Below are 13,556 nucleotides of genomic sequence, written 5' to 3'. Positions count from 1 at the left end.
CCAAAAATCAAAGACCACCTGTGCCTCTTGGTATGTAAGATCATGTGTAGTGACATCGGTAATAAAACCAATTTGTTTTCAATCAGATAGAACATCTTGTGCCGAGATTCCTCTGTGTTTTCAGAAACAGGCCTTGATTATTGTTCTGCCCTAGCCTTCAAAGTAAGCTTCAATAACACTGCCTCACTCGCAGGTGTCAAAAGTACAATACAATCCGAATACACTTTGTCACATTCTCTTTTTCTGTCAAATTATTACTCTCTGTCTTTGCACTTTGTTTGCCATCAAAAAACATCAAGCAGGGGGCTCGCATGTTGTTTTCAGGCTTCTGTTTGTTTTTGTTTATGGGATTGTGTGAGTGCATGCATTTTATGTGCACAGTGGGTGTGCACTCAAACACAAGCTGATGATTGCTTGTGACGGCACGATTGATTTCTGTCAAAAATAAAGCAAGCCGAGGCCGCGACGAGACAGCAGGTGGATATTTCTGTTAATGGCAGAGAGGCCCAGCCAGACTCCACTGAGACACCTGGAGGGAGTATAGTGCTCTTAAGGTCAGTGTGTGTGTGTGTGTGTGTGTGTGTTCACCATGCAGAATACACACACACACACAAACACACACAAACAGAGCTAGGCCGTAGCATAATTTGTGATACATGATGGGTTTCTTTGGATCATTTTAAAGAGCTCCCTCACGATAGCATATCCACGGTGTAATATTGCTCCACTATGTGGCAGCCGGTACAATATGGGGTAACGGTAGTTTATGGTGTCTTCACACCAAACGCGTTGCGATTACAAATGCAATGCGAAGATGCGAACATAGAGGCAAATGACGCAACGCGAATGAGGCGATTACGCAAATAATTCAACTCAAGCGAGAAATTAGCATGATGCTGTGTCAGAAGCCTATCAGTGTTGAGATGCTCTTCCTGTCGTCCTGACGTCGTTGAATTAGAAAAGGAGGAAAAAACATTGTAGCGTGTGTGGGCACCCAGATGTGCACGATATCTCATATTCGTACAGAGACTGGACAAATCTATGTGTATATATGTATGTGTATAAACGATAAACTGTCTATGGTATAAACAATGACTTTGCTGTACTTATGCCTAAATGAAGTTATTTACAGTGTTAATGAAGCAGCTACAATGTTAGTGAACCCCATTCAGAAAATAAGCATTTTAAAAGTTGTTTGCATGCCATCTTGCGAACAGACCCAACAAAGCATGAATTCAGACTTTATACAAATATGCATCGTTATGTAGTTATTTACGTATCTTTTTTATCTGTTTATTGCAACTAAATCTGTTTATTTTGGGCATACAGCAGTAGAAGAACCCAGACAGTCTGCCATTTGGTTTTCTGGGAATTCCACAACATGTACAAAGCAGCAATATGGGTTATTTAGGCCATGTTTAATGATGAAACCTTGCAACTGACAGAAGATGAAAATGTGCTTTGTGTTGAGTGTGAACACACCATTAGTAGACCGTTGGTTGTCTCTAATGCCGCATTTCCACTGCCAGGTGCGGCTCGGCTCTACTCAAGTTGACTCTCTCTTTTTTGGTTTTCAATTAGCAAAGGTTGGATAGTCTGGTACTTTTTATTTGATACCAGCTCGGTCGGGGTTTCATACTACAAGGTGGAGTCAAAACACTGCAGACCACTTATTGGTCAGAGAGAATCATCACTAGCGCGACAGATGACATCCTGCAAAAAATAAATATATTCAATATATTTAAATATACCGACATTTTGAATTCACTCGAGACGACCCAGATCTTACTGCCTCCACCCACATTTTTCTCCTCTTTTTCCCTTTTCCCCTCTTTTTCCCCTTTTCCCCTGCTCTGCTGTGGTGGCTGTGGCCGGATGTCCTCTCACCTCTCCTCCCCAGAGGGCCTTCTCCCTTCTTCAGTTCCCCCTTATCTGCCACATCAAAGGATCTCATTACAAGCTGTGACACCAGCTCCACCCTGAGCCAACCTGTTCCTACCATCACATTTAAATAGCTTCACATTGTATTCATAATAGGTAATGTCATGCACTGCGGTCTCTGATGTCTCGCAGATTCCCTTTCCTTCCCTTTCATTTCTACTTCTCTCTCCCTATTTCAACCCCGCATGCCCGACAGACACCCCTCTATAAAATTCTCTTTTATTTATAGCTTGTTTTCTTTTTATAAGGCAGCTGTGTAGACCAAAGTCGCTCATCCTGTTTGATGTGCACATCTCTCATCTGTGATTACAAAGTGAATCTTAAAAAAAAAAAAAAGAAAAGAACAGGCTGTTAAATGAAACGACTGGAGTGAAGCCTCCTTAGTGAAGATTATTCTGCACGCATTTTATTTGCTTTCTCTCCATCAACAGCACACACTGTAATGTGTCTGCATGAGGTCCTTTTCTGAAGACCTCCAGCGCTCCTTCCAGCTGACAGAGGGGCCTGATTTGTCAATCCCACCTGGAAACTTCAGCATCCCAGACCGGTTCCCTACCTGCTCAGCTCAGGAGTCCCAGAGCTGCAGCCAAGACCGTGATTAACAGTACTGGGGTCCCACTCTTGTCGCTTGCTGCTCTCATTTACCCACTTAATTTATTTACTAAACAGAGCAGTGCTTTTGGCTCGGCGCCGCTCTTGTTCCCGCTAACGCTCTCCACACCGGCACGGCTGTTAAAGAACAGAGCAGAGCTTTCCTCGTGTGTCGTAAATAATCTCCGTGGCAGACTTTACTGGGGCCACTGAGCACAGCCAGAGATGAATCTGATTATAATAGCGGATGGGGAGCTTTCGTGAGCTGCATTTATCATGACCAATGGGAAGACAATAGAATCTGGCAGGACTGATGGATCTTTAACTTTGTGCTCACTAGTGTGACAGATATCACTCATTCCCCACCCACAGGCAGCCAATTAAATCGGTATACAGTATAGATGCTCCTCCTCGACTGACCCAGCTACAGTTTGCAGGTGTGTGCATGTCTGCTGTGTGAGGAGCGTAGTAGTGGGGGAGAGGGCACATGCAGAGTTTAGGCAGAGAAAGCACAACTGCAAGGACAACTTCTCCATCTCTTTCAGACATTTATCTGACACTTGAGAGTAATAGATGAAGGTTGCAGCATTTTTGGAAGGGGATGCCAGAGTTTTATTTCACAGGATGTTTTGTTTTTCCCGTAGAGGATTTATTTTGGCAGGGCTGTTACTCAGAAGCGCTGCTCTTTCCTCCCTCCTCTCTTCCTCTCTATCTATCTCTGTCCTCTCTTCATCTCCATCCTTTATTTCTCTCTGAGGCGCTGTCTCTTTCTTACAGCCTCCCCTCCGTTTGATAAACTTTTGAGATTTTTGTATAACAAAGCACACAAGAAACAGCAGCCACAAGAAGAAAAAAAAGGACAATCACACTGTCAAGGTGCTTTGAAGAGCAGAGCACTGCAGCAGCAGATTAATGTCCTCATAAAGCGAGAGAGCTGATTTTGATGGAGGACTTTATAGATTTTGTAGGTGGACCACCTCCTTTGGGTGATATTTCTTTTCTCTTTTGTTCTACATACTTGAGGTAAAATAGAAAGAAGGGGTGGAGCGAGCACAGGGGTCTATGGTGACAGTGACAATAACCAGATCAGCTACACACTCAGTCATGAATATGAAAATGTGTGCCTTGTGGGAGAACAGCGTACTGTTTCAATGATTATTACCTCTCAGGAACAATAGACGGTTGCCTTTAGCCTCGTCCTTACAACACACTCACACACTCACAGTTTTCAGACAGCTGAACACTTCTACTGATAATGCACCATTAAGAGGCAATTGTCCAAGACTGATTGGCCCCTTACAAACAATGAATCACTAGTTACTATGGAAATGTCCATAAAGAAAACAGCAGTGCCTATTGACGTGGGCAGGTAATGAAATGATAATACCTCGCAGATGGAACGGTTGTCAAGGAGTGATTGACCTTGATTCCTCCGAGAGTTCCTTTCTGTTCCTTCTGCTCAGGGTTGATAAGAGCAAACAGGAAACGTGCGGCATCAAAAGATCTGTCAGATCTACACTTTTGTTTCACCGCACACATATAACATGTAACGCAAATGTAAAATATTTCAGAATTTTACCTGGGCCAGGCAATGCGTATCTGTGTCTGATGATAACAAACTAAGGTGAGGGTCTACCCTCTCCTGGTGGTGTGATAACTCAGATGGTGTTTGCTTTATATAAGATCAAAAGCAAACAGCAGCCCTGAACATTGACTACGTTTGATTGCATATTTGTCTAGAGGGCAAATTGAGAGTCTACGGAATATAATATGCTATATATCTTCCCTTTTTTGTTGAGACCTTTCGATGAAATTTTAAAAGTATTAATTATATGTCAGTATTATTGAAAAGCTGATGGCCCAAACAGCAGAAAAAAAGAGAGGCTTGTTGGAGGAGAGTTGAGTCTGAGCCATGCAAGCCAGGGTAAGGAGACCTCCCTCTGAGCCTGGCAGCCCAATCCAATTTATTGATTTTCTGTCCTCTTCTTCAACATCTGGAACGCACCATACCCAATAGATTATGACAAGCGTGCCCGCCAGAGACCTCCTATCCTTTAATTGAACTTGATGGAGTACAGTTGAGGATCAAAGGTTGGGAAAATCCGGTGACATAGCAGGTTTTCTCTACTCCTCCTTCAAAGTCCATAAAACAGGCCGAGGTCTCAGCGAAAAAAGATGCGTCTTCTGTCCAACCTTCTCTCCTCTCTTGTCTTCTCCATGGCAGTGGACAGCTAGACTTTCACCGCACCACTGAGCACAATGGAGTCAGTGCTTTACAATAACAACCTCCTGCCAAAAGCACAAAAAAACAAGGCAGGAGAAAAGCTCAGTGCTCTATTTTGATGAAAGTAACAAGCACAGCTTGTTGTAAATAGGCTTTCTGAAGCCTGAGGCAGCTTTTCTCCCCAGGGGATGTGCTTTCTGCATCTCTCCCAGGGTTGCTGTCGCCAAAAGGTTCTCTCTGTATGGGAAAAAGGAGGCACAAACAAGAAGTTGCCTCAACTCTTTTAGCAAGAGGAATTCATCCCTCACTAGGGTACTCTAGCTGGGATTTACCATTGATTCAGATTAGGAAAAAGGGTGTTTGGGTAACAATAAACAATGTGTATGGACCTTTTTGTTGCTGCTGCATTGTTAGGATTACAGTCCAGGTGCACACAGGCACACATTGTTAGCTGAGTGAGTCGAGTTGTTGAGCTACTGAGGAAAGATGTAGTGCCCTGTCTGTCTGGGAGCTCTTCCTCCTGATCCCTGATAACTCGGATGTGTGCTTATTCAAATGGATTTTGCTCTGGGCACCCTCTTGCAAATCAGGTGCCATCCGCAGTGGCATTGTCACACAAATTAGAAACGGATGTTTTGGGCAGAGCAGAGGTGCAGAGTCTGTGGACATAGTTATTTTCTTTGACTTGTTAAAGTCTCTCTCCACACCTCCGCAGGAAGTTCAAGTCTCTCTCACCTCTTTCTCCCTTAAAGAGGACGTAAAAGATAATTGTCTCCAACCTACCACCCACATTTTAGAGAGTATTTTTTTTTTCCTTTAATAAATCTCCTCAAACCTCTCTCTTCAGTTACCTTCCTCCCCAATGCCTATAAGCCCCTCTGATCCTTTCCAATAATAATGGCATTGCCAGCCAATCTCTCTGAAAATGGGTTCAGCGCATACCTAATCCCATTTAATTACTTAGACACACAGGGCTCAGGACACACTCCTCAGGCGGCGGCCCCCCCTCTGTAAGCATGCCCTGTTTGCACCCCATCCACCTCTCCTCATGAATTATGGATCCGTGGCTGCAAGGCGAGGGGTGATCATTCCGCCTGCTCTGTCATAAGGCTCAGGGAGAGCCTTAGCTCAGTGTAAATATGGTGCCTGTCTGGGGTTGAGGTGCCCTATTGTGCTTGGTATTAAAAGCTCACCACTCTCCCTCTCAGTCCCTCCACCGCTGCAGTGCTCACAGCAGGGGGGCAGGAGTAATCGCACAGGCCTTCCAGCACTCTGCTCTACTGCAGCCGGGGCTCACGCTGACCGGCATTATGGCCGACAGTCATCATACCTGAGAGGAGTGGAGAAATGAAAAGGAGATGGAAGGTGGGAAACTGGAGAAATGGGCTGAATCAGCCCGGTTTTGCTGTTGATTTGTCAGCACAAAGCGGGTTTACACAGTGAGAGAACATCAACACTTTCAGTGTGATCGAATGTCATAGTCCGCCCGACCCTGTGCTCTGGGTGATGTAGCGGTGATAGGACCCGAACAGACATTCCCTGAATGATAAGGGTTTTTGAATGGGAGGCAGTGGCTGTTTGCTGTTTTAACGTGGATATCTGTACGCTATCTGAACACTCGGAGTTGCTGCCACAGCGTTAGCAGCTGAGTACAGCAGAGGAGCTCACTGGATAAATCATGTTGTCCACTCCTCATGTGCACAGGCTGACAGGATCAGACCTCTCCTTTTCCAGCTGCTATCAGATGCGTCTACTGCACACACTTCTGGGCATGATATACCATGCTCTTGTGACACTCACTGGTTGGAAACATGACGGCATGTTTATCGAGAAGAAATGTCTACAAGAGCCTTCATCGGGGTTGCATACATTCACAGAAACGGCTAAATAAAGCCCAAGATGGCCACCTAAGGACACTATAATTGGCAATGTCACAGTTCTCCCCTTGCCCTAGGAAAAGAAAAGAAAGATGATGTCTGTGTCAGCTCTGAGATGGTTCGATGCTGTCTGTCAGGCCCTGAGCACATTTCCCTGAGCTTGATACAGACAGGGCTTGTCTCGCTGCCCTCAGCAGCAGACAGACGTCTCATCTTTATCTCTCCAGATTTCTACCTAATCTGTTTCTCTCCCCTTGGCCTCTCTTCATGAATCTGTCATAAATCATTTTTGGATTCTGGCCCCGTTTGCACAGACGGTTTCATAAAGGGAGAGGAATGGGCATCAGATACCCAGACTAAATAGCGATCAAATTACACAGGATATGAAATGCTGTAGTTTGGAATCCATTATACGACTCAATAAGAGTCTTCTCACTGTAATATGTCAGCTCTGGCCCTGAAGGGACAAAAGCACAGATGGTACTGTATATGTGCAATATGCATATGACTGAACAGTCTAATAACTATGGTTGACAGCTAAGTGAACAACATACAAGCTGAGCACACTCAACTTTTTTTCAAAATACAAGCCTGAGTCGGTCATGGTCTTATGTACATTCAAAGTTGCCCGGTTTCAACACATTGTATATTATACAAAAGAGCTCGAAACACGATACTGTTGAAACACTAAAAATGAGTTTGCAGTTGTTTTCAAACCGCCCACACCAGGTGCTGTTATCCACAGACGAGGGCTCCTCGTATGCGTGGCCTTCTCGACTGGTTACATTGATTCTGTAGGTTAATCACAATGTTTTCTTTTGGGGTTTTTTTAATTTGCAGGGTTCACGTGAAAACAACAAATTACATTCAATAACAAACTAAAGTGATGATTGCACTAAATGGACTGGACCTCTCTGCCTCCATCTGACTTTTTCTTTTTTTTTTTTTTTTAAAGGCTCTTCATTTTGACAAGTACCATAGAAAGATTCTGTCTCCATGGTAACAACAGACTCATTACATTTAATCCACTAATTGCTAACTAGCGCCACAATTGCTCTTAATTGCTTCGGGGACACAGTTAACCCCTTGGTTGGTTTGTAGAGCGAGGCTACTTCTGCCGGCTTCGGACAAAGGCCAGAAATGAAAGATGGTGCACTGGAAACTCCACCCACAAAATCTAATAACCCCCCCCCCCCCCCCCCCCCCCCCCCCCCCCCCCCCCCCCACCCTAAAGCCCCCCCAAAAACATGCTCACTCCGTCCTCAACATGCAAGCATTCCTTAATCTCCCAGCACAATATTAATTAATGGGGATGGTTGCCATGGTGATTGATCACCATATTCTTTGTCAGCACTATTTAGTCAAATGGGCCCTAATGTTTGTTTGTTAATGGAGCAGTAAACAATACTGCTGGAAGTCTTTTATTACCTCCTCAGCAGCTCGGCTGGCACCTGGGCCATTCAACCGCATACAGTACACCCGGCATCAAACGAAAGGGGAGAAATCTCCTCGCTCTGATGAATTGCAATTCTTTTGGCTGTCGTGGTTCGTGAGACGGGAGACTAACGTGATGATATTGTAATGTGTCTAACAACACTGAAACCATTACAGCCTGCAAACATCCCTGCCACATGTAATCACTAGAAAACAGTGAGCTAAGTTACAGAGGAGATCAGAGTGCACACGTCTTTATATGTCGTCTTGGTGTTTAGTTAGGCAATCTCTGATGGTATCAGTGTCGACATTAAAACGAGTCACACAAATAACTATGTGATGATGAAAACTCACAGGGCGACCAATGTGCAAACTGCTTTTAGGTTAGGTGTGTGTGTGTGTGTGTGTGTGTGTGCGTTCACATGTTGGTGTTAGAGTACGTTTTCGTATGTGTGTATGAGTCAGGGCACTGAACAAACCCAAACCCCTTTGAAGAGTGAAAGGCTCAAAGGATGGAGAGGCAATCCGAGAACTTCACAGGCGCAGAGGGGAAATTGCCTTGAACCTTGAGGTGTATGAAAGTGCAATTTGTGTCCCATCTGTTCTGCTTCCCTTCCATTAGGAGGAAGGGTGCTCTAAGGCCACCGAGGAGAAAATGCCCCTGTGAGGGTCTCTGGGTACACAGAGGCTCTCGTAGATTTAATTTGCCAGACCAGTCGTTCCCTTTTCCTCTCTGTGTTATTAGAGCTTTGCATGTTATTACCTTGGTTCTCTTTGTAATATTCTTTTTTCTCAAAATGAAAGAACAATGCGTTTTGGTTTGTGGAAATTCAAAATGTACCTGACAAAAGTAGCTTTTTGATTCATGTGTCTGTGTGGGCCAATAAGCGATTTGGACTGTAATATCTCCACGCCATATTGACCACCTGCCCAGAAGAGATGAGGACATTGGAGAAGAGAGAATGAAAATGAGAGCAAGACAACCCTGCAGCTCTATTGCGACAGGAGTCTCTTCACCCTCACAAAATCCTGTCTCTGTCATACCTCTCTGCAAAGTGGCTGGATCGGCTTCCTTAACTTTTTGCCCTTTCTTCAGGGGGATTTGCATGACAGAAGCCAGGAGAGGAGTTTGTTGCCCGGGCAACGGATTGCCTCCATTTGCAGTTGGAGCAGAGGTGTTACTATAGGAGTTGGAAACCATGGCATCAGAGATTACATTAGAAGAATACATGTTTGTCCAGCCCTGTCTCCGAAAAATTACGTTCCCATATGACAAAAATGGATTTGTGGATTAAGGGGCGAGGGAAATGTCTGTTGTCGTGGATTACGTTTTACCAACAAATCCCAAAGTTTCAAATGAGTTTGCGTAAGACGTGTAGTAGCAGGTCAGGGTGGTGGATGAGTCCAAAATCACAGGGCTTTCACCCAGGAGATTGTTGTTTGTATTATGTGTGAATAAAGTCCTTTTACTGCCTAAACATAACCAAGTAGTAGTTTTGTTTTGAGCCAAACCATAAACCTAACGAAGTAGTTTTATTCCATGAACCTAATCAAGTAATTTTGTAGTGTTTTTTTTGTTTTTGTTTTGTTTGTTAACCAAGTGTTAAAAACGGTTTAAAACTGTGAAGAAAATATGTTTCCCCTTAAAACGTAATTGAGTGTTCAGAATTTTGTAGCAGACAGGTTTCCTTTGTCAGAGGTAGTAGAGTGCATTCCCGGCACCTGAATGAGCCACTATCATCAATTCACAGTTTAAACATAGCGTTGGAGGGGAGTATCTTTGAAGTATTTCTGGTGCATTAAGGCCATGTCCACACGTTTCCATTTGAAAACGCATATCTTTTGCTACGTTTACACTGAGCGTCCGAAAACGGATACGTTTGAAAACTCTGCGGTTACCTCGTAGTGTGGACGGCGTAAACTCATACGTTTGGAAACGACGTAGACACACGCGTACGCTACTTGATTGGTTCTTAGCAGTCACGACGTGCAGGCCACCCCTTGAACCTGTGTAAGATTTACCTCTGTTCTATTTATTTGTTTTCATGTTTGGTTAAAAACAAGACAAGTAAAGCTGTTGAAAATGCCTATGTGGATTTACATCTTTCTGTACATCATCAGCCAGGCATGGTCCTTTTGAAGGAAACCCATTTAAAAGGAGTAAGGTCTTGGGTGCTGATACCTCAACCCCTTCCCAACTGATAAAGCGAATCCTAATGGCACCTTTCTGTGCAACACTCGTCTCGACAAATTGATTTCCATGTGTGAAACGGAGAGTTGTCCCCGGAGACAACAGCTCCTAAAACCCTCTTCACACGTATATGCTGCTAATTTAGAGGAAAGGACATAAAATGAATGTGAAATAGAAAATGGGGTTGCATTGCGAGAGAATATTAACAGTCAAAGGGGGCGAAGGGGTGCGTGCAGTTGGCGCTTAGACCCAAAGTTTATATAGAGGAGAGTGCACGCAGTCCCTATTGCCAACTGTGAAACAAATGGCATCTAAATTGAATAATTCAGTCTGGGGGAGAAAGACGTGGGATTTGCACACAAAGACTGACTGACAGATAGAGTGAGAGGAGAGGCAGCCAACCTTTAACAGAGCTGGAGAGAGAAGACAGTAAATGGCAAGTTAGATTAATAGATTGGCAAGGTCTCACAGAAGATGGGATAATAATTCACCAAGCAAGAGAAAGGCGTCTTTTTTTTAGGTCAGAGTTGAGCGAAGAAGAATTATGAAGATGGAAATATGAATATTGAATAATTCAGACAAGATCCTTCCTTGAAACCAAAAAAAAAAAAAGAATAAGGGTGGTAGGGGGGGGCGGGTCAAAGGTTAGAAGCAGCTGTGCAGAAAGATAGAAATGAGTCAGGTGGGTGTAGAATAAAAATCTGTGAAGGAACTGAAGCGTAGTAGAGACGGAACAGCTGGAGAAAGAAGAATATGTGGTGCTAGACAGAGGTCAATCCTCCATCTAGCTGGAGCGTTCACCTCTGTCTATGCACCTTTTAACCAGCGGCTGACATGCAGACATGGAAACGGCAGACGGACATGGAAATGAACACCTGGATTTCTGAGGGCGTCTTTTGGATCCAGTTTCTAGAGTAATTTTAGCTGAACAAATACAAATCACTCCAAGAGTCAATTATGTCATGGTGAAATGGGAAATGGTCTATTTAATTTTTACAAAGCAACCTCTAACTCCGGGTAATTGCATGCTGCTTACTTCAGCTGGTTTCTCTTCTAATGTGATGTTTCTATCCCGCTCTGGCTCTCTGCCTCCAGCACCTCGGCTTTAGATGTTTCTCTGATCTCGTTCATACTTTTTGTGCTTTGAGCGTAGATGTCCTGCTGGGATTGTTAACCAGCTTCCAACACAGACTTTTAACCTGCTCTCTCATTTTCAACCATCATATGTCGTTTTTCTCTGCTAATGTTTTGACTGGCAGTGTGATATTACCAATGGATCACATGGCTACTTGTATGTAAAAGGGGTCGCTTGTAGTGATGAACCCACAGATAATCTACATCAGACTCTGCTGTTTCTCAGCTGTATGGAGCTTTTTTAGAATCTTTCAGCTCTGTTGACTCTCAAGGTTCTCGTAGCTTTGTTTTCAGTGGAAAAAAAGATAAACAAAAACAAAACACTGCACGCTTCTTGCCCAGCATAAATGGCAAACAGACAAAGTTAGCGACCAGCTAGTGAACATAATTTAGCATTTAGTCGCTAACGAGCCAGATATTTCCTTTAGCAGTTGGAACACAGAGCTGAGAGTGAATGGTGGCCGTACCTACTGGATGTGTCAACAGGCCAAATAATTGCTAAGTTTTCCAAATTAACTTAAAAGTTGATATGTCAATGTGGCGTGTACAGCTTGTTTTCACTGTCCCCAAAAATCTGTTATCATCATATCACATCATATAAAGTGAGACTGTGTGACTTTTGCTGTGCATCAGCCTGTTTGGCAACAAGTGATTAACAGTAAATGCTAAAACATAGCGGAAATGGTAGCGCAACTAAAGAAACGTCACCCACTGACTCAGTAATACCAGTTAGACAGCAATATTAAGTTTGCTTATGTTAACTAGCATTAGCCACCATATGCTACTGGTTAAACCACAGCAAGTAAGAGGTAGCAGCAAACCCAAGACAAGCTGTGTTTGACGGGTTATAAACTCAACTTTTCATTTGTTAGAGGACGACGGTACGTGTTATATCACAATAGTACAGATTTGTACCATCTTTAGTTTTCCACGGATAAAAAACTACAAAAAAGGCAATCGCCACATAATGGATAAAAATAACAAGCTAGGGCGAGTTTAGCTATCTTCATAGTCATCATTATCATTATTGTGATGATTGTCATTGTCATCATGTTTATGCCCCCTGTAGTTAAACTTCCCTAAATGTCTTTGTAAGCATTTCAACTTCACAATTCAGTTGCATCGAGGACAATTTGTACGGAGTTCAGTAATTGGACCGGGAATCCAATGAGACGCTTTCAGTGTGGTGATTGCTTCCAGGAGACGGTGGTGCTCGGGTGTTGTGGAGAGGTTGTCTCTAATGTGATTAGCTGTCTGTTTCAAATTAAACACAAGCCAATAATGAAACTAGGGACAAAGTATCCTATTGTCCTTAGCATCCCTACAGATATCCTCACTTCTCTGTTTCTTTCTTTACTTTGACAGCTTTTGTTCCGCCTTTCATTTCCAGCCCTCGTCCTTTTAAGAGACAGACAGTATAAAAGAGGTGAATGTGTGTGTGTGCCTGTGTGCCTGTGTGATTTTGTGTGAGTGTGTGTGTGTGTGTGTGTGTGTTTTGGGGGTGCAGGGTGGGTGAAAGAAGGGAGCACTCAAATCCCAGTGGCTCTGGGAAGCTGTCAGAACTGATAGTGCTCTATCACTTGAGAACGGAGGTGCAAAATTGGGCAGAGCTGAGCACTGCGCAAAGCAGAGTATGATGGTCCCTCTGTCCACCGGAGCCTGACTGACTGAGATGGAGAGACATGGAAAGTGTTCAACCGGCTGCCTCTCAACTTGAAATGAACAAGCCTAAGCAATTCAAAATGCAACACAGGAATACAGTAACAGGCAGCAGGGACGACAAAATCCTATGGATTTTCTGATATTTTTGATCCATAATGCAAATGAGTGACTGCAGCTACGGCTATTGTTGTTAAGAGACGGTGAATTCTGCTACTTAATAAACATACTCACTTTTTTTTACTGAGAGTTAGACGAGAAGATTTGGAAACAGAGAAAACAGCATACCAGCATTAATATGAATTACCATGTTATATCTATATATTTGTATGGTTTATATATTTGTTTAGACCAAACAAATCCCAAAGTGTAAACAGGAAGAGATTCGAAAAAGTTTCTGCCCCGAGCCAAGAAACAGTGTGGCATATAATTCCCTGTAAAATGCAAATTGCATTTATTTCACTAGTTTTTCACAGATTAAACAAACAAAATGAAATATGTGAGT

This window comes from Pholis gunnellus (assembly GCF_910591455.1).
Source record: "Pholis gunnellus genome assembly, chromosome: 6".
NCBI lineage: Eukaryota > Metazoa > Chordata > Actinopteri > Perciformes > Pholidae > Pholis > Pholis gunnellus.
This window is presented reverse-complemented; position numbering follows the sequence as displayed.